Here is a 27528-nt window from a genome sequence, read left to right as displayed (position 1 = left end):
AATTGTAGCAATAACAAATGTCCCATCACTGACGTTATTACTCCTATGTGGAGATGGCTTTTTTCTCCCAAGACGAAGATGCTCTGAGACATTTTTCTTTTACTCAACTCAGGAACCAGTGATAGCCCTTGGAAGCTAGGATGTGAGGCTGACTGGGAACCAGGTGTCCAAAACAAATTGTCGCTGAATCAGCTTCCTTTCAATTAAGCCGCCCATATCCTCGCCTTCCCTCAGGATGGTCCGTCTTGTCTTGTTTGTTTCCAAATGTTAAATTTTAAAAGTTTCTTAAGAGTCTCTAACATTATCGTAAGACCCCCAAGATATTTTACTGACAGAGTGGGTTAGAAAAATAAGGTAATATATATAAAAGTTGTTAGTAATCCATATACTGCTTGCAAATTTAAGTTGCCGTTGTTAAATGCCTTTATTGTTACGCCCACCAAGACTCCCCCAGCCCCTTGGCGTGTCTCTATTTGGTCCTCGCACCTCAACGCAGCCTATCGCGCCCTACACGCGACCCCCTCCGAGTTCCCGCCTCTTTCCTCTCAGGCCCCTCCTTCCACCCAAATCTCCGGGCCCAGGCTAGACGCCGGGACGCATGCGCACTAGGGGAGGTAGGCGGAGTCTTGAGGAAGAGGGAGGAGGGGCAGGAGAAACCAGAGAGGGGAGGGGAGGGGAGTAGAGGGGGGCGGAGGCCGCGCGGGGTGGAGCCCGACGGGTACGCGCTGGCTGCGTCGGCGTGCTGACGCCATGACGCCCCGGCCGGTGTGTTTCGGTGTGTGTGTGTATGTGTGAGTGTGCGCGCTCCGAGTGTGTGTGTGTATTTGTGTATCGGCGGTCCCGCAGGTCCCGGATGTTGCGGACAGTATGAGGCGAGCGCAGGGGGACGGGGACCAGCAGCTGTCGCCGCCGCTCTCAGGTGAGTGGGGGGAGGAGAGTCGAGGGAGAGGGTTGTCCTGTCGGAGTGGGGGAGCGTCTCCCTTAGAGGTGACTGACCCCCCCCAGTCCTCCCCTCCTCCCCTCCGCGCCACACATATACTCTTCTCTGCCCCATTTCCCACATCCCGGGTTACGTGGCCTGCGAATGCCAGAGCCTAATCAACCGTTCCTTCTCCTAATCCGAAGCATCCAGGAGACACAAACGCGCCCCCTGCCTTCCGCACCCCCATAATTTTCCCAGCCCCATCCCCCTTGCCAAATAGTGAGCTGTCGCCTGCGGCGAGATGGGTGACTGCGCATGCGCGAGTGTGAACGCGCTAGGGGTGCTTGTTCGCTGCCCTCGGGGCGCATGCGCATCGCTATGTTGCAGGGACCTGCGGGATAAAGAGCCCCTTGACCACGCGCCCTCCTTCTTCCTAGGCAGTAAGCTAGACTTGCTGCCATGTAGTGAGCCTGGTTCTCCTTCCCCAAAGGGAGAATTTAAGTTTTTGAGTGCGTTATTGACAAAGCACTGTTCGCATCTGATGTTGTCCTAGAGACTCCTAGGCTACAGACGCCTCCCAGAGCTTACATGCCCCATGCTGACCCTTCTTTTGAAACTGTCACTGCAACTTCTTGTTCTAGCATTACTTTTTTTTTCCTCGAGTACTTCCACCGTCATGCTGTATCTTTAATGCAAACCTCCCTGATATAGGAGTAGGTGCCCCAACCCATTCAGTTATTCTGGCAGGGGATTTTGGTAGCCTTTCTAAAGAGAACTGGGGTCATAAAAAAGAAAGTAAGGGGAGTTTCCTATTAGTAAAATTATTAATGATCCTCACAGGACTAGCTAAGGTAAAGATAAAGAGCAAAGAGTATAAGACTTAGAGTAGTAACTGTAAATCAAGACATCAGAGTTCTCTCATCTCCAGCCCTCCTACTTTGTGACCTATTTGCCTCTTTTTTTTTTTTTTTTTGTAAAAAGAACTTCCTTAGCACTTCTGTTTTAGCTGTACATTATATGCTCAGCACATGAAAACAGAAGCAGTCTGAAACTATTGGTGGACAGTAACTTACCCAGTGGAAGTTTTAATTTTAAGTAACAAGAGTGATGTTTGTTTCACATTTGCAAAGAGCAATTTTAAAAGAGGAACTTAAGGTACAGTGGTATTTCACTAATCTACAACCTGGGTTTTCAGTTGGCAGATTATATGTGGTCCCTTAGTTTGCTCCTGTGTTGCCACTCTTTCGGATACTTGCTGCTGCTTCTGCCATCAGAAAAGGGTGCAGAAATGATAAACTCTTACAAGCAAAAGGTTTGCTGAATAGCATTGAAATGAATAGCTGAATTGTTGGGGGTAGAGGCACATTTTCTGTTTTTCAGTTATGTTTGCCAACCTTGTCTCCTATCTGGATAATTAGGGATGGGAAACATTATTAGTAAGCCTTATTTTCTCTTCCCTTTCCTTTGTATTCTTTCTTTGATATTCTTCTCTCAATTTTTTTTTTTTTTTGGTCTCATTCTTAACTTTAGGACCTTATGTTCTTAGGCCTTAAAGTATATATATTTTTCACTTCCCCATTTTACTCTGGCCTTTGCATGGTTCAGCTGTCTTTTGTGCTGTTTTATGTTGCCATGGTTACAGTTGGAGCCAAGAGATGACACAGAGGAAGCACAGGAATTTGGAGGGCATATATCTTCTTGTATCTTGGAAAAGAGCTGGAGACTCATCTTTTTTTTCTTTTTTCCCTGTGTGAAGACTGAGTATAAGTTATTGTGACAACCCGACACTTAGGGTGGGAGTGATTGATGTCCATTTGGTACTCTGGGACCTCTCCTTGTAGAGGTCTTCAGAGTAGTTGCTTTGGTGCTTGGAGATGTTTAATGTTGCCTGTATCCACACTCCCATCAGGTTCTGATAAAACCTTGAAGTAAAACTATGGAGGTAATAAATGTCCGTTTCTCTTCTCAGTAGGCTTCTGTCATCTCAGATGCTTTTGTTTTTATCTGGAAACTTCATCTGGTTGAATTTACTGGTTTTATTTAAAATTTTTATGGTATGAAGGCATGAGATGCTTTTGGGATTAAGATAAGTATTCATTAAATAATTCGAGTTGATGTAGAGCCATGTTTAAAAAATAACTCTGAGTAACGCATGTACATACATATGAAATAAAATTAAAAAGTTACTCAGAAAGGGAAAAATTTTTCTAATACTGTCCTCCTTTCGTCCATCTAGTTACCTCCCTCAAAGGAAACTATTGTTACCTGTATCTTGTTTACCTTTCCAGAGATAGTGCTTCAACAAGCATATACACTATGCTTTGGTATTTTTGTTTTTATTTGTTGTTTATACAAATGGTAAGATACTATATCTGTTATTCTGCACTTTGCTTTTTTCACTTAATATATCTTGGCTATCATTCCATATAGTATGTAGAGTACCTCTCCCTTTTTGAAAGATGGCAGGTATTCCACTGTATAGATGTGCTATCTTTCAACCAGCTCCTATTATTGGATATTTAGGTTGTTTCCAGTGCTACAATTAATTCCTTCTTTGTACTTTTTATGCACATGGGTGTCTGTTGGATAAATTCCTAGTGGAAGGATATATGCATTTTTTTGATATATGCATTTTTAATGTTGTTAGATACTGCTAAATTGCTTTCCTTGGAGGTTGTACTAATTTACATTCTTGCCAGCAGTGTATGAGTCTTCCTATTTCTTCACCAACATTGTATTATCAGATTTTTAAAATCTTTGTGCATTCTTTTATCTAAGATTTTAAAGTTCATTTTGTAGCTTATAAAGCTTCATTACACCCAGGGGTTATGGATAAATACTGTCACTTATTTTCAGATGAAGGTGGTGGTGGAAGATATTGTAGTACTGAAGAATAATATCATGAGAATAAAGTCGTATGCCTAGATAACTCGGCAAATCCATTAGCAGTGCTAGGAAGACATGTAAAACCTATTTTCTAATTTCTTCCTTTAACTCTTGATACTAATTTCTCTGTATGAAATTCTGTAAGCCCATAAGTGATGTTTGATGATATCCTTTTGATAGCTGTGACTCAGAATTGTTTATACAAGTGAACTGCCATTCTGTTGAGGAATTGAAAAGCTAATCCAGTTAGTTAAGGTGCTTACTGAGTGCCTGCACAGAATATTGCTACTGGTACTTTAAAAAAAAGTCTGCTAGTTGCAAAATGGATACTTCACTATAAGCTGTGAGAAAGTTGAAAAGAATTAAAAGATGTCTGTGCTGGAAGGAGCTTACAGTTTTGTTGGAAAACCAAGTCTATTGAATATATGAAATAATAAGAGAACAAATAGTAAACAGAATAAGAACAGTAATATACTGTGTTCTATGCTGAGAGGACTTTGTAAAGAGATGAATAATGTTAGAGGAGAGTTCATCTTGGAGGCCTTCCTGGAGGAAGTGCCTTTTGAGCCCTCCCACCCCATTTTCTTAGAACTGTTTAAGTGAAAAATTTTAAACATACAGAAAAATTGAAAGAATAGTGCAGTTATCACCTTTATACCAGTTATCCCCTAGATTCAACAGTTGTTTTGCTATATTTGCTTTATATGTGTGTTTGTATATAATATATGTTTATGTTGTAGACATCATGACACCTTAATACTTTAATACTTTAAATATTTTAGATGCATCTTCTTTGTTTTAATTTTTTTATTTCAGTTTAGTTAATTTGGGGGTGTTCTAGCCCAGGTGTACTTACATTTCCTTTTAGTTGCATCTTCCATGAGGTAGATGCATCTTCTTAAAATAAAGACATTGTTTTACTTAATTATTCTTACAATGCATTATCATAGCTAAGGCAATTAACAATACTTTACTAACCCTAATATCCAGTTCGGATTTTCCTAGTTGTCTCTAGGATAACACTTGTTAGCTATTGGTTTTGTTTGTTTTTTTTTTTTCCCCTCCGAACATGTCTCTTTAGTCTCTTTTTAAATCTAGAACACTTTATTTAGGAGCCACATGATAATTGCCTTTTTGAAGAGACCAGGCCATTTGTCTTGTAGAATATGCCACTTCTGGAATTTCTAACTGTTCCCTCACAGTTTCATTTAATTTGTTCCATATCCCTGTATTTCCTACAAACTGGCAGTGAAGTCTAAAGGCTTGGTTAGATTCAGGTTAAACATTTTTGGTAATAATACTTCATAGGTTATGCTCTGTATTCCAGGTCGCATCACAATAAGAGAAACGTAATGTCATAATGTAATGATGATGAGTTTGTTTGATCATTTGTTCAAAATGATAAATATCAGATCTCTCCACTTTAAAGACGTTTTTCCCTTTTGTAATTTGCAAGTAATCTGTAGAGTGGCTTGTTAAACTTCTCCAGCAGCCTTTCACCTGATGACCATCCTTGTGTGGATGGTTATTTCTTTGGTTATTACAAAATGGTAATTTTCTAATTCTGCTTTTTTTTTTTTTTACATTGATTAGCCTTTAATCTTCTGTTAAGGTTTTCCTCATCAATCAGGAATAAATTATAATTTCTTCCCAAAAGTTAAAGTAAATTCTTAGTTTTCCCTTCAGTAATTTTTCTGAATAAGGATATGTAATAAACACCTCTAATGATAGGAAATGAATTGTTTCTTTTTCTTGCTCTCTTTGTTTTAGTAGCATTATAAAATCATGGATTTTAATTTAGTCTGTTTTGGGGTTGGTTTTTTTTTGCTAACAGTTACGGACCTTTTTATTGATGCTCAAAATGTCCTATATTTGACCTGTGGGAGCCCTTTAAGCTTGGTGTATGAGTGCTTCTGGTACAAGAAGTCCCTGGATCACTTTGTATTTTTCTTGTCCCAGATGTCCCCTCATGTCTGTACCTTTATATATATCACATTTTCTTCCCTTTTAATAAATTATGTTGTTCATCTCCCTGCAGAGCTTCTGGAACCAAATTCTAAAAACTAAAGATGCCTTTCTTTGAACACAGTGCACCTAGTGTTTGACATTTCTGTGCCATTGCTGGATTCTGGATCTTAGATCTCACAGATTCCTTACCTTGAATACTCTTTGTGAAATACAGGTAGTATTTCTGAAGAGAGCATTGCTTCCCACACCCCCACCATGTCCAACCCCACACATCCCCGACGTCCAACCCCACACCCTGAGTGTAAGGTTAATTATAGAAGAGACTGGGGGATTTCTTCTCTCATGAGCAACCTTGCTTTTTTTCTGAGATGAAAGGTACAGAAAATAAAACTTAGAGACTGATAATTTGTATATATTATCTTGGAGATGTGAGGTTTTGATTGTTATGTAAAAACGTCTTTGTGTATATACGCACAAGGATGTGTTTGTCTTTCCTCCCTTTTCCTCATTTACACAAATTTCTCCAACAGATTTGGAGTGTTACATAAGATTATGCTGTAATAACATGTTTTTTTCATTATCACTAGATTTTCATCACAAAAAAGAGACAAATTGTTCTTAATTAGGGAAAAATTTCAGACAGGCCATGAACTCTGATATCTAGCTGTCTTAACACAGGGTCTCGAACAGTGCTGAATCTTGTGGATTTCTGTCATGTACTGTAGACTCAAAAATGTCGGTACATCCACAGTGTTTTTTGAAAATCCGTCACACTAATGAAGGTTAATATAAATGAAAGATACAGTGCAACTGCATTCTAAAGCTGTTTTAGGGACTGGACTAATTCCTACCTTAGCAGAAAATGTTTTCTAGGACTCTTACCATTGAGTGGTATTTTGAGTAATTTACTGATTTCAGGTTACTCAAAGCCTGACGGTAACAGTATTCTGATATTCATCTGAAATTCACTTTACTTTTTACCATCTTGTCAATATTTACATCCAGATTTTTATAAAAGTTATTCTCAACCTGATTTCATAACAATGCTGACTCCATATTAAATTCTGGTTGTGTATTCAGGGAAGCACACCTGTTTCTTGTGTTTGTTTTTAGTCACAGTGAATCACTCTGAAAGGCTATGCTGACACATTTGCTACTAAGATCCAGTAGCTTCTTTTACTTTTGTTTTTGACAAGCCCTCATTATAGGAAAAAAGATTCTAAAGTTTAGCTTTTTTAGGAAACACTGGGGCCTTCATTCTTACAACTATGGTCATGTTTTAATAGAACTGGCAGGAGTCATCTAGTTGCTCTGTGTGGCAGAGTTGGTCATGCTGCTTTGGGAGAGCTGGATGCAGACCTCAGAGTAAGAAACATTCAGACAGTAACTCTTACTTGACCGTGAAGACCTTTATTCCTCTCTTTATTCCAAAAGCATTTAATTGAATTTCTCAATGTTTTTCAAAATCAAAAAGATTCAAATCGGAGGTAAAAAAGAACATGAAAAATTTAACACGGATGGTGTCACAATCTTGGAAGGGGGTCATGCTCCAGGCATGGCAGAACCCAAGAAGGTGGAATACCCAATCTGGGCCCAGCCTAAACCTGCTGGCGTCCGCAACCTATTGACCATAGCCAGGGCTACACCTGTCAAACACCCCAGAAGTGGGAGCCTGAGCAGGTAAAAGGCAGACATGACCCTGATTTGGCCTCGGCCTGTCTGCTGGCCTTCAGTGCCACCCCACCTTTGGGCAAGGCAGGCTTAGCTAAGGGAGGCTAGGGGTCATAAGGCTGTGCAGCATGAGGCTGAGACCCCGGGCCACTTTGACAAGTGAGTTGCATGGCTTGGCCTGCAGGAACTAGAAGAACTTCTGGCACACCTGGGCCATGGTGGAGCCCGTGTGGTCTGAGTGATGGGGTCACTGTAAGACCTTTATTCTTTTTTTTTTTAATTGAGTTATAGTCAGTTTACAATGTTGTGTCAATTTCTGGTGTACAGCACAATTCCTCAGTCACACATATATTCACTTTTTCACCATGAGCTACTATAAGATATTGAATCTATTTCCTTGTGCCATACAGTATAAACTTGTTCATCTGTTTTATATATACCAGTCAGTATCTGCAGATCTCGAACTCCCAGTTTATCCCTTCCCACCCTCCTCCCCCCTGGCAGTCACAAGTCTGTATTCTATGTCTGTGAGTCTGTTTCTGTTTTATATGTAAGTTCACTTGTCTTTTTTTTTAGATTCCACATATGAGTGATATCATATGGTATTTTTCTTTCTCTTTCTGGCTTACTTCACTTAGAATGACATTCTCCAGGGACATCCATGTTGCTGGAAATGGCATTATTTTTATCATTTTTGTGGCTGAGTAGTATTCCATTGTATAAATATACCACAACTTCTTTATCCAGTCATCTGTCGATGGACATTTAGATAAGACCTTTATTCTTGACTGTTGCTTTCTAAGAAGGTGTTGGCATAAATCTTCCTGCTGTGGCACCAGCAATGTCAAAGAAGGTCTTGCAATAGTTCTCTGAAAGCCTCTAATTCCTCCTATCAATCTACTTATTTGTAGGGGGAAAAAAAGATATATATATGTAATCATTCATCTCCTTAATTTGATTTACATAATCTTTTTCTTGACATTTAGAAATAGGTAATTCTGTTTCTATGATTTTGACTACTTTAGATACCTCATTAAATGGAATCATGTAGTATTTATCCTTTTGTATCTGGCTTATTTCACTTAACATAATGTCCATGAGGTTCATCCAGATTGTAGCATGTCAGAATTTCTTTCCTTTCCAAGGCTGAATAATGCTCCATTGTATGTATATACAACATTTTGTTTATCAATTCATCCACTGATGGACACTTGGGTTACTTCCACATTTTGGCTATTGTGAATAATGCTGCTATGACCATGGGTAGACCATGGGTAGACAAATATCTATTTGAGACCCTGCTTTCAGTTTTTTGGGGTATATACCCAGAAGTGGAATTGCTGAATTATATGGTAATTCTATTTTTTTGAGGAACCTCCATACTGTTTAACATAGTAGCTGCACCAACAGTGAACAAAGGTTCCAGTTTTTCTACATCCTTACCAACATATGTTATTTACTGTTTTTTTTTCAATAGTAGCCATCCTAATGGGTGTGTTTAAATTTGTTTTTTAACTTTGTCTTTTATTGAAACTAAGTTTTAAACTTTGACAGAGTAAGATTTATTATGTTTTTCCTTTATGGTGTATATATTTTTTTTGAGGTAGTAGTTACATCCTGAATTTTCTTCTACAAGTTTTACAGTTATGCTTTCCACATTTAGGTCTCTAATCCACCTAGAATTTATTTGACGTTTGGTGTTAAGTAGGGATCTAATTTTTTTCATAAGTAACCTCAAAGTAGGGATTGAATTTTCTTTCCATAAGGTTAGCTGGGTATCCCACCATCATTTATTGAAAAGTTAAGTCTGCCCCTTCCTACTTTATATTACCACTTACATGTTTGTAAATATATGAGGGTTTGTATCTGTATTCTCTATATTCTGTACCATCACTCTGTTTGCACATCTTGTGCTGGTACTGCACTGCCGTAATTATCATAGCTTTATAATAATTGTTCATACCTGGTAGGGCAGGTCTCACTACCTTGTTCTTTTTCAGTTCATCATCCTCCCTGAAAAACCCTGTCAGATTGGTATATTTTAATGAAGCCATTTGCTATCTAAATTTTATTTACGTGATATATAATGGCCTTCTCCAAAAGTGAGTTAGAAAAAATCCAGCCTCCCTTATCTTAGCAGCTGGTCATTAGGTTTGTCTCTTGTTCTGAATAAGCCCACAGTTTCCATTCAGTTCTTAGTTTTGTTGGAGCGATACTTATTTTTATATAGGGATATGGTATTCAAATGGAAGAGAACCTTGTTGTATTTTGGTGTCTCAGATAAGGACATCAAATAAAATACTTTTGGTAATGGCATTGAGGTTTTATGGTGTCAAGGATTTCTGATCATAAGGAAAAGAAGCCTATTTAGAATAGCTCATATAAAAGATTTATATGTCATAGAATCTAAGGAAAAGCTGGACAACCAGGCTTCAGAAAGGGCTGGCACCAAAATAGTTCCAAGGGCTCCAGCAGTTAGAGTTAATAATGCACTCTAGTGTTCCACCTTCAGCGGACCTCAGTATCCATGAAGGTTAATTCAGATTCCTGAGCAATATCTGATTTGGTCAGTCTAAGGCTTGGTTTCCCCCGGACAAGATGTCTGCCCCAGTTTCAACTCTGGTTGAGGTTAGTAGAGGGAGGGTTTGGTACAAACCGCAATTGTGGGGGTGGCTGGAGCCAGAGGCAGATTCTCTTAAGCAGTGGTTCTCAAACTTTTTGGTCTCAGGACTGTTTACACTCTTAAAAAAATTACTGATCTTTTTTTTGTGTGGTGTATGTCTATCGATAGTTACCAAATTAGAAATTAAAACAGAAAACATTTTAAAAAATATTAGTTACTCTAAAAAAGATCTCATGTTAACATAAATAATATATTTATATGAAAAATAACTTTTCAAAAAATTAGTGAGAGGAGTGGCATTTGTTACATTTTTGCAAATCTCTTAGGCATCCAGCTTAATAGAAGACAGCTAGATTCTCATATCTGCTTCCAAATTCAATCTGATGTGATAGATTTTTTTTTTAACTTTTTATTTTGAAATAATTACAGATTCACAGGCAGTTGTAAAGACAGGTCAGAGAGATCTCATGTACCCTTCACCCAGTTTCCCCCAGTGGTAAAATCTTACATAATTATAGAACAATATCAAAATGCAGAATTTAACATGGATGAAATGTGTACATACTCCTATGTCCTTTTGGTGTGATAGATTGTTTTGATTGAAATGTATGAAGAAAATATGGCCTCTGTGGTCATGTAATTAGAAAAAGGAGTATTTTCAGACAATTGTGCATATTATTCTCTCATACTACACCAAAATTTGACAATTAGTAGTTTATAAGTTAGGTTGCAGTGTGGAATCTGAAATCATATTGATGTCACTGTTACATTAAAATCCTTCTGTCTTTCTTGTCCTTTAAATAGACATTTTACCAATACATGATTTTACGTTATACATTGGTTGTTTGGGCAATGTTGGTTCATTCTTCCAAATGACACATTTCATAATGCACTATCAAAATAACCACATTAAGTTATTATCACCATCCTTATCAGAAAAATCTGTAAGTATTGGGAATCAAACAGCTACAAGATTTCCAAAATTTTAGTTTTTTATTAAAACCTCGGATTTTATCATTGGCAACAAACACTGTCACTTACTTTTCTTGAAGTGAGAGAAATCACTTCATTTTCAAGAAAATGTCTGCTGAATATTCATGTCTGAATAACCACAGTTTGCCCTTTGTTCCAAGTAAAAGTAGGATTCCATGAAAAAAGCAGTTAGTTTAGCTCGCAACTCAAATAGTCACAAGTGCTTTTCCTGCAGACAGCCATTGTAGTTGAGTGTCCTGTAGAAGTGCTTTTTACATACTTCCCATTTCATCACACAGAATACTTAAAAGACCTGTATGAGGGTTCAGATTTAATGAAATTAATAATTTTTATTGCTTCATCAAAAACATTAAGTGAAGTTGACTTAAAAAAAAATCGCCAGTACATAGTGGTGAAAGACGTGTAGCTCTAGCAGTTTGATGCGTTTACCTTGATTTATGCTAAGGCAGCAACAGTTATACCTATTACTGATTTTGTACCACCAGTGCAAATGTCAACACAGCAAAAGAGGCAAACAATATCTTACTGTTATGAAAATAGTTTCAACTTAGCAGACTCATTCAAAGGGACCTCCAGGGATCTGTGAACTACATTTTGGGAACCACAACCTTATAAGAGGATGTAGGTAGGGAAACAAAGGTCTGTTACTTGAGGTACGACAAGTGTTTCATGATGGAACTTTACTGGATTGCTGGTACCATTACTTAATATCACTTAACATGATGTAGATATAAATGGGATACTTAAAAGATCATAGAAAGTTTCAGATTTCTTGTTGAACAGAAGTATTTTCTTAGTATTGTTTTCAAACAACAGGATTTAAGGTATTCAGATTTTCAACGAGGTAGTCTTTCAAATATGTCATAATCTTAGGGGAACCCATTTTAAGATAGCTTATGGAATTTATGTCATCATAGTAGCACATGCAGCTTAACTTTTTTCTCCAAGCAGTTGAATTCATTAAAAAATCTGAGCTCCAAAAATTGTACTTGGGAAGGTCTTACCTTTTCAGAAAAGGCATAGAAGGGAAAGTTAAGGCTGGAAATCTGCTATTTCGGCTTTCATCTTTTGGTCATTAAAGAGTCTTGTTGAAGAGAATAGTGCCCCCAGCCCCCAATTTAAATATGTTTTATGACAGAGAAGGAAGTAGTGGTGTTAACCAACTTCATTTCAAGAAATATCTATTGAGTGACTATAAACAAAAGGTTTTGTAAAAGTTGAGGAGGGGTATGTTCTGAAATGAGTGCGGAATTACACCAGTATTATATATTTTGGTGTTTAAAAGGGGAAGAGATCATTCAACTGGGAAAGTTAGAGTTGAGGGACTTTCTGTGAAGGTTACATTTGAGCTGGGTTTTGAAGAGTAGGTATTTTATAAAGACTGGAATTTTGATAGGCAGAAGTAGGAAGGAAAATCAGACAGAAAGAATGTCATGAGCAAAAATGTGGAGGTGGGGAAGTGCAGAGTTAGTATAGGGTGTGTACTGGAAATAATGAATAGTGTAGTGTAGTGTAGCTGATGCAGAAGACACATGGGATAATGGGAGATAAGGCAGGAAAGTAAATTGGCCCAGAACAGGTCTTATACGAAGGCCAGGCAGGGTTTAATGTGTTAGGTGATGCAGAGACTTTGAAAGATTTGGACTGAAAAAATAACATCAGAGTGTGCTTTCAGAAAATTTATTTGACCTCATTCACTTATTAATTCATTCATCAACTGTTTTTTAAATAGTTGCTCTGTGCCACTTAAGCATGAGGAATGCTGTATATAATGATGAGCCAAACAGAAAATCCCTATTCTCATGGAATTTACATTCTAGGAGAGGAGCTTCAATGAATAAGTGAAATATAGTTACAAGTTACTGTAAATATTATGAAGGAAAGGAATAAGTTACTATTGGGGGATAATGGGGAGCTTAAATTTAATTGGGGGAGTCTGGGAAGGCCTTGCTGAGAGTTAAATACTAATTAGGTGCCTACTTTGTGCCAGATGATATTCTAGGCGCTAGGGATATAGTTAACAAACAAAACCAGCAAAAATCCCTGCTTTCTTGAAGTACATATTCAGGCAGTAAACAGGATAAATAAAATATATGGTATGGTAGAAAGTGGTAAGTCCCAAGGAGAAAAACAAAGCTGGAGAAAGAGATACTGAGTGTTGGGGTGGAGGTGGGTGTTGCAATTTTAGATAGAATGGCCAGGGAATGTCTCACTAAATCACTACAAGGGTAGTATTTGAGTAAATATCTGTAGAAGTAGAAGGTGAAGGCATAAACCAGAACTCCAGACAGAGAGAGTAACAAGGACAAAAGCTAGGAGGAATGTATGTGCCTGGCATGTTCAAGGAACCAGCAAGGAGGCCAAGGTGATTGGAGTTAGGTGAGCAAGGGAGAAAGTAGTAGAAATAAGCTCAGAGAGGTTCATAGGAGTCCAGGACCTTAGCCGCATGTTAGAATCACCTGGGGAGCTGGTAAAACAACGGACGCCTGGGCTGCATTTGTACCACTTAAATAAGAATCTTTGCAGGTGGGCCTCCGTGGCACAGGTGATGGAGAGAGGTAGATTATTTGAGAAGTATGTTAAAGAATCTAATTATAGATTGAATATGGGGGTTTAGGGAGAAGAAAGTGTCAGGGATGACTCCTAGATTTCTGGCTCAAGCAATTGGATGGGTAGAGGTGCCACCTACTGAGATGGGAATGGGAGATAGAAATGGGAGGAGTAAGTGTGGGATTGGGAGGGAAGATCAAATCAGAAGTTCAATTTTAGACATGTTAAATTTGAGATATGCGTGAGGCTAAGTATAAATATGTTAAGGAGGCAGGTATATGAGTGGAGCTTGAAGTAAAGTTAGAACTTGAGATAATAAATTTGTATATTATCTGCTTATTGATGGTCTTAGAAGTATCTAAATGACATCATATAGGATACATTTGTTGGAGAAAGAACTGAAAGTCTGGGAACTGGTTAGTCTGTTCCAGTAATCTGAACAAGAATTGGTGCTAGTGTGAACTGGGATAGTGGCACTGGGACTAGGGAAAAAAGATAGGTTGAGATTTGAGGACCTGTGCAGATGAACAGTAGATAAGGAATGAAAGATAGCTTTGAGATGTGAAGCCTAGGTGAATGATCAGTCTGTTAGCAGAAATAAATTGGTCAGGAGGAGCTGGTTTGGGGAAAAGGTAGTGTTTGGCTTTGTATGTATTGACATTTAGGAGAGGCTGCCTTGCAGGCAGGCAGTTAAATCTATTGCATTGGGTTTTGGAAGAGCAGGTGAGGTTTGAAACGTAGATCTAGGTTTTATTCATATAAAATTGATTCACCATGGGAGTGGAAAAATTTATGAAAATAACAACATTCAAAGTTGTTTGTTTGTTTTTTTTGGCAGGTGGGTGGGGAGATAATTAGGTTGATTTGTTTGTTTTTTAATTGGCAGAACTGGGAATTGAACCCAGCAAAGCATGCACTCTACCACTGAGCTATACCCTCCCCCAGCATCCAAAGTCTTTATCATGACCTGTTAGGCTCTCTGTGATGTGGTACCTGCCTATTTCTTGTACAGTGTTTTCCTTTGTGCACTATATTCGAGCTGCACTGGCTTTTCTTACATACCTAGCTAGATCCTCCTTCAGGGCTTTTGCACTTTTTTTTCGTGTTTTCTCATCTTGAGTCTTCCCTTCCTCTTGGTAGAGGGAATAGAAGTTCAGAGAGAAAAACTCAGAAATTCACATCTGGGAAGTAAAGAGAATTCCAAGAGACCCTTACTAAGGTATGAGACCGTGGATCAGCATCTGAAGTAGAACGGCCATGGGAGCCATTGAAGTTGAAATCCTGTTAACAAAAAGATACAGTAGCATCTTGATCTTCATTTACTCAAATCTGTTGACCAGAGATAATAAATCAGTGGATTTCCCCTCTGCCTTGTTGGTTTGATGATGGGATGGTGGTGGTGGTCATGGTCGTTAATCTTTAGAATATAACTTGACTTGATGATGACTTGACTCATTTTTGCCATTCTGTCACCGCTTATGGAAATGTCCTACGAATAAGTGAAAATTTCCTTCAGTGAAAGTTATTGGTAAATTATTTCAGAAACTTCTGGCGTGAAGAAACAACATGACAACAACAGGGAAGTTATACTTATCTTCATGAGCTAGTGTGTCACTCCTTAAGTGATAAAGAGTGTATTATTTCAAATCTACACTGTAATTTTTCAGAAAAAATATTTGGTTTTTCTGATTATTAAATCATGGAGAAATGGAAAAATAGAAAAAACTTAAAGTTTTTCATGTCATTAAAAATAATCTTTTAAAGTAACTACATAGAACTGTTGTATGGGTGTGTATTTTATTTGGCGAATTTTCTACTAATGAACTGCCTTTTTCTGTTTTTGCTTATACATTATGCTGTGATAAATATCTTTATACATAAATCTTTATACACTGATCAGATTGATTCCTTAGGATATAGAATTGCTGTCTTAAAGGGTATGCAATGTTCCATTTCTCCTAATTATTCTTTTAGTATCTTTATAGTTGAAAAGATATTTAAACAACATTAAAGGATATTTTAATAAAGAAAAAATCAATTTTATTCTTCTATCAGCCATTTTCCTCTTCTCATCTAAGTATTTTTGTTTTTGTTTTTAAAGTACCTATTCCTAGGTCTCACTGGACCTACCAAAAGAGAGTTTGAGGGGTAGGGAAAAACATATGCAGAGAACAATTACAATTCTGGGCATCCTATATTAATTACTAGGTAAGGAATTCTGAGTAACATTTATTAACTGCCAAGAAAGTGACAATAAGTATGATGGGAATTCAGAGTAGACTAGGGTGATTAGGAAACGCTTCAAGGCAAGGTGGAACTTGACCTGGATCCAGAAGAGTAGTATTCAAATAGGAGGTAGGAGAACGTCTATGGCCTTCAGAATGGTATGAACACATTTGAAGAAGGCACATGATCTGTGTGTATGAGCTGACAAATAGGTTAGAGTATGCGGCAAGACTAATTGGAAAGGAGAGTTCTTGTTGTGGTGTAGTGGAGAGGCTTGTTATGGGAGTTAAGTTATGTTCCAGAGGACTGATTTTATTTTTGGTACATCTTAAGTTGTGCAGTAGGGAACTATAAGGTAAAGCAAATTTGTGGCCCAGTTTAAGCAAACAATACATTAAAGTCTCTTTTTTGTTGGAAATACAGGTTATTTATTGATATAAGTTAATTATTTAATAATGAACTTCCTGTAGATCTTAAAAGTTCTCATAAGAAAAAAAATTTTTTTAGTAACTGTGCATGATGATGGTTGTTAACTAAACTTATTGTGGTAATTATTTCACAATATATATGTATATCAACTCCTTGTGTTGTATGTCAGTTATATCTCAATGAAAATATTAAAAAATGAATTTCCTAACCCTTAGATATTCATTTTATTATATAAGTTAACTTATAAAAGCTGACATGTTGCAGCTTTTTTGGATCTCAGTTTCTTCTGTAAAATCAAAGGGTTTAGACAGGGTGGTTGCTGAAGTCCTTCCTGGCACTTGAGATTGTTACATAACCTTTCAAGATACCTTGATTTTATGAAATAAATTGGCCTGTGGTTAGTCTGATACCCACCTCTAGCTTCTTAGGCACCCCCGTATCTGTGGGAGCAAAAATCTCCAATTGGATGATTCATTGCTTCCCAGGTCTAGATTGATTCACTTTTGGAAACTCATTTGTACTCACCTTTTATTTCTAAATGACATTTAGAAATTTTCATTTGAAAGAATTTTGTGGCTAAGATTGAGCCTCACGAGGATACTGTGAGGTTGAGAGGAACTAGTACATAATAATAGTCAGTTTTAAATTATCCTCATATAAATTATCTGTAGGAATTCATCTCATGCTGGCTTCCTTCTTTTATTTTGAATTCACTCCCATGATGTCTTTTAATATATAGCCAGACTGTGTAAATATATGTTATTATTAGTTCAGCCCAGATATAATTTTGGATATAAATCTATAGGAAAAATTACATAATACATTCCAAAGTAAAATGTTTTCACCTCCTTTAGTATGGATAATTGAGAAATGACTAGTATTTTTTTAAACTCAGATTTTCTCTTTAAAGTACGCAATCATGTTCAAAGCTAATCTGTGGTATACTTGAAGTATCTCCCTCCTAGTATCACATTCTTTTCACCTAAAGTATACTACCTTTGACCAGTGTTACCTTTAGAGGGAACCAAGGTTGTAAGGTGACTGACTAGCTCTTATGACAGGCCTTCTCAGGATGCTGTTAACTTGTTGGGGTCTTCACTGTTTAGAGTCCATTCCTCAGTTTCTCCACTAAAGTTGTTTCTTTAGTGCACCAGAGTTGATTGGTCTCAGAGAAAAGTGGTTAGCCAAACTCATACTGGGCTGACAGATGAAAATCAGAATGCCATTTTACTAAGATACATTGAGGGACAATCTTTTCCATGACCTAGAAAACATGTACCTACTCAGTCCATTCCCCTCCTAGTGTCAGTATTATTAAAGAAATAATAATAATGGCTAATGTTTACTGAGCACTTGCTATGTGTCAGGCTCTGCTCTAAGCATTATACATTTATTTAACTCATTTAATCTTCACAATAACCTATGAGAAAGGCATCCTTATCTGTATTTTACAGGTGAGGAGTCTGCGGCACAGAGTTTTTTTTAATAACTTGGCTGAGACAACTAGTAATTATTGTGTTGTACTAAGTAAAAGATCACTTGGTAAGCATGAATCTTAACAAAGGAAAGTAAAAGTATTTGAGGCCATTTTATCTGGATCATGATCTGTTCATTCATTCGTTTTTCAAACATTTGTTAAGCACCTACTATTTGCTAGACATTTCCTAGACACTACGCTTACCAAGGTGAATATAACACAGTTAAGTGCCCTCCTGGGACTCTCAGTCTAGTGGGAAAGACAAATAATTATAACAGCAAGAGATCTACACATTGAGAATGAAGAGGAAGGAAGTATTTAATTCTACTTGACGAGATTAGAGTAGATGAAGGAAACATGCAAAGATGCCATGGCATAAAAACAGCTTACTCTGCAGCAATGAAACAAGAAAGTATTGCAATTAAGATAATATTGCAGTATACTAATGTCCTGAGCGAATTAAGCTGGTGGTTGTCCTGAGTGAATTAAGCTGGTCCCGGGGATGAAGAGAGACAAGTTTGGGTTGTATTTCTGAGGTAAAATTGATATGATGGTTGACTAAATTGGGAGTGGATGGGAAGTGGAGGTGGGGTAACTGAGGGAGAATGAGAAGTTAAGGCTAACTCCTAAGTTTCTAGTTTGAATATTTGGATGAATGGTAGGATCACTGGAAGACAATTAGGTTTTTGGAGAAAGATCGACTTCCATTTTGGACTTGCTCCATTTTAGATGCCAACGTCCATAGCAGGAAGTTGGTTTGCAGTTCAGAGGAGATAGGCAGCCAGCCATGTATATGGTAACTGAAGCCATGTAAATTAATGAAATGGGAGTGACTGTAGTGATTTGGATTGGCTAGTAGGCAGGAGCAAAAAGAGAGGGGCCAGTATTCCTCTGTTTTCAGTAAATCCTTGTTTAAATTTTGGGGTTTTTGTTCTTTTGTTTTTTTGTTTTGCCTGCTTTTGACTTGTTAGAAATCTTGTCTTTTGAAATTAAGTGCTTTAGTAACTTACTTGTGGTAATTAGGCTTTCATTTATTTATCTTTACTGGAGGCACTGGGGATTGAACCCAGGACCTTGTGCATGCTAGGTACACTACCACTGAGCTATACCCTTCCTCCAATCCAGTCTGTTTTCTACCAATAAATTATGATGATTTTTCACTATAGGTATCTATGGTATTAAAATTTTTTCTTAAATTTCTTTTTAATGTTTTCATCTCTTTCAAGTAAGGTAGGAATTGAAGTAAAGGTTGTAATTTTATTCTAGAATAAAGATTGAGGATAACAGTATTTTTATTGCCAACTATAATATAAAGATATTTTGAATTAGCTCATTAACTTTGTTGAAGTCTAAGTTTATAGACATGAGATATTTATAGGAGTGATTGGGTTAATTATAAATTATGTGGAAGTCTTAAAGACATTGGACATCAGTTTTGGGTACTTTGTTATGCAGCAATAGAAAACCAAGAAATTTCCTCCACTGGACTGTGCCTGACTTCTGTGCCTTGTATAGAGTGCATGCTCATTAAAAGCACATACAATGGGAAAAAACCCAAACTACTCCTTACCTTTGGAAGTATTCACATTGCATGATCTGATTGGATAAACTTTTCTGTCAAGAATGGGCAGTAACCGATAAATACTCACTTTGGTTATCAGAATGTCTGCAGCCAGTTATAACCCATTGTTTTCTTTTATGTCATAGTAGTTTGCCATTTCGCATAGCAACCCAACTAAATAATGCTTTAGTTCTTGAAAGTATGTGCAAGCTCGGTGTTAAATTGAGTGTCTTTGGATTTGATATTTGGATTAATTTCAAGTAGTCATTTACTTTTCTCTGCTTGATCCATTGCCGCTTAACTACCAATCTCAAGTCCAAAAAACAGATTCTAGTGTGTCTTGGAAACAGAAGACTGTATTGAAGGGCATGATTGTTTCATCTCAGTCTGAGACCCATCTCTTTGATTTTGTGATTGTAACCTTTGTTATTTCTGAGATAATAATTTTTATTTGAAAACTGTTAACCTAAAAATTTTATCTGCTCATCTGCGGATTGTAGTCTGGTAGACAGGACATTGAACTCCATTAGATAGAATGTGCCAGCACCTAGTTTTTCTTCAGCTGCAAGCAGTCTTAAAGGGCCTGCAGGTAAGGGTTTTTTAATTAGTGGTAGAATTGGGGGACTTCCCACATGATTTTTTGGTATCATGGGCAGGACCCTTGTCAAGTAACCATTATATTTAACTTTGTGTCCCATTTAGTTCAGCTCCCCCTCCCTTTCCCAGTTGATGCCTTGTTGGATACCTCGACTATCTGCTCTGAGCCCAATGTCTGGAGTTGGGCCCTACTGATAATTTTAGTTTGGTCAGAGAAGTTCTTATTTTGAGAGATGCTTCTGGCCCTTAGAATAGGACTTGCTGTGTTTGGTTAGTTTTACGTGTAGGTGTATGTAAGGTTGGCCTTGATTTGAGTGCTTCCTGTTGATGCTTAAAATTGTAAGGCTTTTTATTTTTCAGTGATTCCCCTGATAATAGAAGAAACTGGGGGCAATTTTCTTAAGCGATTTATTGTTCCATGTGGAGAGGAAAGAATGTGTTGGGAATAATCTCATAGGGGATGTACCTAAATTATATTTTCCTACTTTTCTTGTAAAATTAGAGGGAGCTTCTGCTGAAAACAAACATACTGATGTAGATGTACCTCATTCCCCTGGTTCTAATGTTTAAAAAAACATTTTTTTCCACATTTCAGTGTAAGACCAAAGTAATCTCCACCCCTCCCTCATCCCTGCCACAATGTGATGGCATACTAACACTGAAGATGTAATAAATATTTATAATAGCAAATTATAGAAAAATAAAATGAGAGCTTTGGTATAGGTTTATTTTGTTTTTAGAAACCCATATGTTCCCCTCTCCATGCACATCCCACCCATGTATACACATATGCATGCTCTTGAAGTTGCCTGATGTTTACATGGTCCTCTACAAATACTTCCTACTAAACTAAGATGACCGTTTTCAAAGTGGATGACACATATTAATTTAATTAAGTTACTTATTGAGTATCTACTCCATGCTAGACATTATGCCAATTATTTTTTTTAATAAAAACACTTTAAAAATACACCAAGAGTTGCTTCCTATGGGCTCTGTAAACACCTTTTTTAATCAACTCTGAGATCATACACTATCCCATTTAATTTGGGGATAAACAGCTGATCCCTATTAAAGGGTCCTTTGCCAGTGACAAAGATAAGAAACTTGATTTTTCAATATGCTGATAACCATCTCTGGGTGAAAGTGGCCAGATTATATGTGGAGGAATTTAGCCGTACGTGCTGTTAAATCTACCTCCTGATCTAGGGCAGAACTGAGTTTCCTTGGGATTCATAGACTCTTCAGTACAAGTTGCTCACTTACTCTCACCTACTCTTTATGCGCTCTTGTACTCAGAGGTATGGGAGAATAGAGCAGTCAGTCACCTGGGGAGTATATATTGGAACAACATTTTGTTGAGTAATTTTTGGCATTATCTGTCAAAATAAACAATGGGTAGGCTCTTGGGCTTGCTTGCACTTGCATGCAGATACACCTGTTTGCTACATTATCTGCAGTAGCAGAAACCCAGAAACCACACATCAGGGTACAGTGGAATTCTTTGCAACCCTTAGAAAGAATATATGTGTGCCTCCAGGGAATATGAGAGAGAGAGAGAGAGAGAGAGTGTGTGTGTGTGTGTGTGTGTGTGTGTGTGTGTGTGTGTGTGAGTGAGAGTGTTTGCTAGTACATACATTTTTGTGTGTTTTTTGTTTGTTTGTTTTGCTTGTTTCTGAGGATACAAAAGAAAACAGCAGTGATTGTGGGGGCAGGAGGGTATAGTTCAGTGGTAGAGTGCATGCTCTACCGACAATAATAATGATTATTAAATAAATAAATAAATAAATAAATAAACCTAATCTCTCCTCCCCCCTAAAAAGGAGAAGAAAACAGGAATTGTCTTTAGGCTTAGGAAGAGGGATTTGGGTGTCTGGAAGGTAATGTTTACTTTTCAGTTATAGCTTCCTGTAACTTTTGAATTATTTATGCTGAATATGTATTGCTTTTAGTTTTAAAAAGCATATACGAAGAAAGGCAGATATAATTTTAAAAGTTTTTCCAAAGGGGCATAAACTTTAGCTCTACAAGGGACCTTAGAGATCCTTGGACAGTTTCCCTCAATTTAAAGATGAGAAGACTTAGATTTGAGAAAGTATCTGCAAAGTCTACACTGGAATTCAGGTCCTGAGGACAGCAAAAGCTTATGAATATATTGACTTGTTCTGTTCTTATTCTAACAATTTATTTAACTGTTGTTCATCCTCATTCTGAAGAATTGATTTTAGAAGACCCAATAAAATGTTGACCTTTGTAAGACAGTTCTTAATGTAAGACAGTTCACCTCCGGCAATAAAAGTGAAATGGTAGTGTTAACTCTTACCCACATTTTGTAACTTTGGAGACTCAGTTCTTTAAAAGTGAATCTATTTGTGAGTTCTGTAAGTTTTTAATATTTGAAATGAGTTTGTGTCTAGAATCCAAAGCTTCCTTTTTTGATTTGAATGCTAGCTGACTATTCTAGATTTTTAAAACTGATTGTACTGAGTTTTTATTCCATCTAGTTTCCAGGGATGAATAGATGGAGAAATACTTTTTGTTACTTATAAATGGCTTGCTGTTTAAAGACCAAGTATACTGTAAAAGATGATAGGAAAATTGTTTGAAGGAGGAAAATTTATATATTGAGGAGGAACTTTCAGTTGTTGAAAATATGAGCAGTTCTTTATAAGGTGAATCTTTTCCTGGCTCTTCAAGGCCAGAAATATTTTCTCTTAATTGAAACCAAGCAAAGAAATTGGTAGTAGTGAGGCTGGTTGTTTAACATGGGACTGGATGTCCACACTGCATTCAATGAGTAGTTTTTATGGTTGATTGACTTTAGGGCTCAAGAATGAAAACACATTTATTAATGCTAGGAGTAGTTGTTGGACTTAGGGCAAAAACCTATCTTTGCTATGATTCTACTATTTGTATAAGTGGGGAAACTCTTCCAAAATTTAAATAATCCAAAGGCCTTTCTCAAAATGGGCACTCTATTTGATAATATTTTTTTCTTTTTTCTCTTTTTAAAAAAATGGTTTTTTTTGGCAGGTGGAGATAATTAGGTTTGTTTGTTTGTTTGTTTTAATGGATTTACTGGGGATTGAATCCAGGACCTTGTACATGCTAAGCATGCACTCTACCACTGAGCTGTATCTCCCCCCTGCCACCATGTGATAGTAAGTAGATTTGGCTGATAAGATGACTCTTCCAAGGACAGGGTTTTTAGGAAATAGAGTAAAGGAGCCTTTTTACATCTTGAGAATCAGAGTCAAATTATGGCTGTGCTGTTTTAATCAGTTAAGATTTGGTTTAATTGAAAGGAAGAAAAGGTTATAGAGGGCCAGGAACAAATAGAGTTGCAAATTTGTCTTTGTAACCCCACATCCTTCGGGAGGAATCCCGTTTCTATAGCTACTTTAATTCTGGTGTGAAGGTATCCTGAGCAATGGAATCGTAGCCTGACAGTTGACTTAATTTGAGCAGCTGCATTAGGTAAGACTGGAAAGCTAGATTGGGGGATGTCAATGTGGCATGTGTTTTCTGGTTTGTTTCCAACATCCTTTATGAAAATGAATGGAATTTAGTTGGTCCAGTTGCACTCTACATAATGGGTAACTATAGTGCTTCGTCAAGTTCTTTTTTGCATTCTAAATCATTAGTGAACTCAACGTCCGTGATTATAGTTTGACTGTTTTCACCAGTACATTATCTTCCATTTACCCGCATTGAAATTCTTGAGCCCACCATATACTTTTTCCAACATAACTATAAGGAGGTACTGTAATAGTCTGGATTCTGGTCTTAGCCCTGCTCCTGTCTGCCTATGTGTAATATATCACATTGGGCAAGCCATTAAGTTGCTTTGGGGTTCAATTTCCTTATCTGTAAAACAAAATCATTTTACTGGGTGTTCATTAAGTCCTTTTATATGTCTAGAATATTTTGCTAGTGCCTTTATTCACTGGGTGTTTATGAAGCACCTTCTGTGTGCTAGGCACAACATAGGATGCTCTGGGTATAAGTCCTTTGCTGTCAAAGAGTATTCAGGCTAACATCAAAGAACTCCCTTCACTTTACTCAGATCACCTCAGTCTTTTACTCCTGAAGAATTAAGTAGTATTAGCAAATTTTCTTGCTTTTTACTATCACTCTATAAGGCATTTGTTACCACTTTTGGTTTATTTATATCTCCATCTCCAAAGTGCTCTTATGTCTACCTTTTATTTTTCTATTTGTAAGTCAATTTCCCATCTCAGAAAACGGATCAGCTCCCCGGTCCCATTATGATCACTTGTTTTCTTTAATTGATAGAAAATAAACTGTGTACCAGAGAGTAAGGCTTAGTGGTCAGAAAAACTAGTGATTTCTTTCAGGCAAATAAAAAATACAGAGTCTGCAGGCTTGATACTATAATTTTTAAAAAGAGAAGCCTAAATGGATACAATAAGAAAAATTTCAAAGATTAAGGATGGCTTTGTTAAAAATTTTTATACCCAAAAGAAAAAGAAAGTTTATTAATAGAGTTTCTGTTGGATGCAAAGACCAGGGAACTGCTTCTGACTTTGAACTGGGCATTATCTCAGCAGAGCCCCCACTGTCTAGGTTCTGGTTTTCAGATTTGCAAGACCAGAATGTCAATACTATACGTGCACTCAGAAGATGATCAGTCTATATAAACTAGAGACAGTGTAGAAGATTAATTCACACAAAACAAATTCATGGAAGGGATAGGAATGGGCCTGCTACTTTTGACTGTGATCATAGAAGGCCTTTTTTTAAAGAGGTGACTTTTGAGCTAAAATGTAAAGAAGAAGAAGCAAGCAAAGTGAATATCTAGAAGAAGGGTCTTCCAGGCTGAGGGAAGACAGTACAAAGGTCCTGAGATGGATACAGGCTTTGGGTCATTTACAGAAAGGTCAGTGTGTTTGCAGTGAGGTTAGTGATGTGGGAGAGGAGTAGGTGATGAATTTGGCATAATGAACCAGCTTTTATAGGACCGTATAGAGTCAGATAAAAGAGACTGAATTTTATTTCTAAGTGTGGTTAAATGGAAGAGTGACATAATCTGATTTACTTTTTTAAAGTTCATTTTGGCTGCTATGTGGTGAATAAATTGTGCTACAGAGGAAGCTGGGTGAGATCAATTAGAAACCAGTTAACACTGGTTCAGGTGAGAGAAAACTGCACAGAAATGGATAAAATTAGAAATGGATAAATATGGAATATATTAGGAAGCAGGACAGCTGACAGGACTTGCTGATAGATAGGATATGAAAAGAGAAGGTTTTGGCTTGAGCAGCTGGGTAGAAGATGGTGCCATTTAGTATTTTAGTCATGTTAGACATCTCAAATGAATATAATTAAGGAATGATAGAAATTGTGCTTTTTAATTCTATAAGCTTGTGGCAAAAGGAGAAAGGGAGAGATTTCCTGAGGAAAGACACTGGTTTCTTGTGAACTCAGACCAGAAAATTACTCTGGCATGTCAAAACAGTAGACGTTTTATTTTAATAAATTACTGATGATGAGGTGTTAAAATATGGAAAGTCACTTAAAAAGTATTAGGACATATGATTTGTTCCCAGGGTCCAGTGTTGAAAGTAGGAGTGAGTTTATCAACAGTTTGCCCAGATCTCATTAATAATGGTGCTCAGATTTTGTTAGAACAGTAGAGCATACTTTTCAATAGAGTTGCCACTTGAAAATGAAATCAAATTGAAAACTAGGGTATACAGATATATCCTCAGATATTTTTCCAGTTCCTCGATGTTGAATAGAAGACCATATCTGATCTAAGAATCACTTAGTCGCAGGCATTAAAGTATTGGATTAGAAGTTGAAACACTTGAGTTCTGAACCCAGCCCCCTTAATAGCCCTGTGACCATGGTAGATTGTAACCTCTGAGCTTCTGTTTTCCTTATTTGTAAAATACTTGCCCTGCATGCCTCACAGAGCTGTTAAAAATCCCAAATAAGATCATGAATGTCAAAGCACTTTGAAGACTTTGAAGAATTGAATACTGGAATGGTTATATAGCTGAAAGCATTTACCACAAAAGGACCTTACAAGTCCTTTTAAAGAAGACAAGGAAAACCGGGGTGGGAGTGCTCCAGTTGTATCTCCACTGTGAAACTTGAGGTTATGGCTTCCATTAGGCTATGTACTCAACTCTACAGAACTTTTCTAAGTGCCTTATAATTTAAAATTTTTTTTTCAGTTTTATTAGGTAGAATTGTTACAATTTGACTGCACATATACAATATATTGCATGTAAATACATATATACAATATACTGCACATATTTCTATAATTTACATATATGTATGGTTCATTGTTTCTAAGAACGTTTAGAGATTTAGCTTTTTATAAGCTTCCATAGTTATCAAAGGAATAAAGCCAACCACAAAATAGGAATTAATTCAGAAAGATACATATACCCTACCATTAACAGCAACATTATTTATAATTGCCAAGATATGGAAGCATCCTAAGTGCACATCAGTAGATGAATGGATAAAGAAGATGCAGTGTATGTAATGGAATACAACTCATCCATAAGAAAGAAAGATATTTTGCCATTTGCGGCCCTTCATTTACTTTTTTTTTTTTTTTCACTTCAAAAACCAGGATATTATAACTGGCGTAAACATTTCCATTGCATCAAAAGCCTAGAAATAAACTTAACCAAGTAGGTTACCTATACTCTGAAAACTGTAAAACACTGATGAAGAAAATCAAAGATGATACAAAGAAATGGAAAGATATCTTGTGCTCTTGGATTGGAAGAATCAACATTGTCAAAGTGGCTGTACTACCCAAAGCAATCTACAGATCCAGTGCAACCCCTGTCAAAATACTCACGATATTTTTCACAGAACTAGAACAAACAATTCCGAAATTTGTATGGAACCATAAAAGACCCCGAACTACCAAAGCAATCTTTTGTAGGTCTTTTTTTTTTTTTTTTTTTTTTTTTTCTCTCCTCTTTCTTTTTGTTCTCTTTTCTTAATGGTTTGATGACTAGAGAAGTTCCTTTAACATTTGTTGTAAAGCTGGTTTGGTGATGCTGAATTCTTTTAGCTTTTATCTGTAAAGCTTTTGATTTCTCCTTCAAATCTGAATAAGAGACTTGCTGTATAGAGTATTCTTGGTTGTAAGTTTTTCTTTTTCATCATTTTAAGTATCTATCACAGTGACCTTATAATTCTTAACCAAAGCCACTTGTAAAACAGAGGACCCCGGATAAATGTAAATGCCATAAGGATAATAAAATGTACAAGTAAGTTTGGCTTTATGCTCTTATTTGGTAGTTAGAACTTTATTCCTAGCCATAATGCCAAAATGAAAAGCAGCAAAATATGGTTAGTATTTTTTACTTTTAAGTTTTTTTCCTTTTATTTGATCTTTGGGCCTTGGAGTGAGATTTTGTTTGGCTTACTTGGAGTATCTTTCCCTTAAGAAAGGAAAAGTGTAAACATGCCAGAGGCTTGCTAGCAGTTGTCAGCAAGAAAATGGGAGGGAAAAAACAGGTTGGGGTTGGAAAATGTAAAGCAAGAGGGAGGAAAAACAGATTTGAAAGAGGAGAAAAAGCATTTAAATTGTTTCCAAGTCTCAAGTTTTTTGGGCTTGAGTTCCAAAA

General features: G+C 37.0%; 1 protein-coding gene across 3 annotated transcripts in view; it reads left to right on the top strand.

The window, feature by feature from the left end:
* The first annotated feature begins 726 nt into the window (after window positions 1-726).
* The window catches only part of SPOP (speckle type BTB/POZ protein), a 62584-nt gene continuing 35782 nt past the window's right edge, over window positions 727-27528 (top strand). Inside the window, exon 1 of one of the 3 annotated variants that reach the window (XM_014550824.2) lies at window positions 727-919. The gene's annotated coding sequence lies outside the window, so the exon portion shown is untranslated. The remainder of the gene's footprint in view (window positions 920-27528) is intronic. The other 2 variants (XM_006174953.3, XM_006174952.3) reach the window with 2 other exon arrangements.

Source organism: Camelus ferus, chromosome 16 (genome assembly GCF_009834535.1).
Source record: "Camelus ferus isolate YT-003-E chromosome 16, BCGSAC_Cfer_1.0, whole genome shotgun sequence".
Taxonomy (NCBI): Eukaryota; Metazoa; Chordata; class Mammalia; order Artiodactyla; family Camelidae; genus Camelus; species Camelus ferus.
The sequence above is the reverse complement of the archived record's forward strand: the minus strand, read 5'-3'. Positions and strand labels throughout refer to the sequence as shown.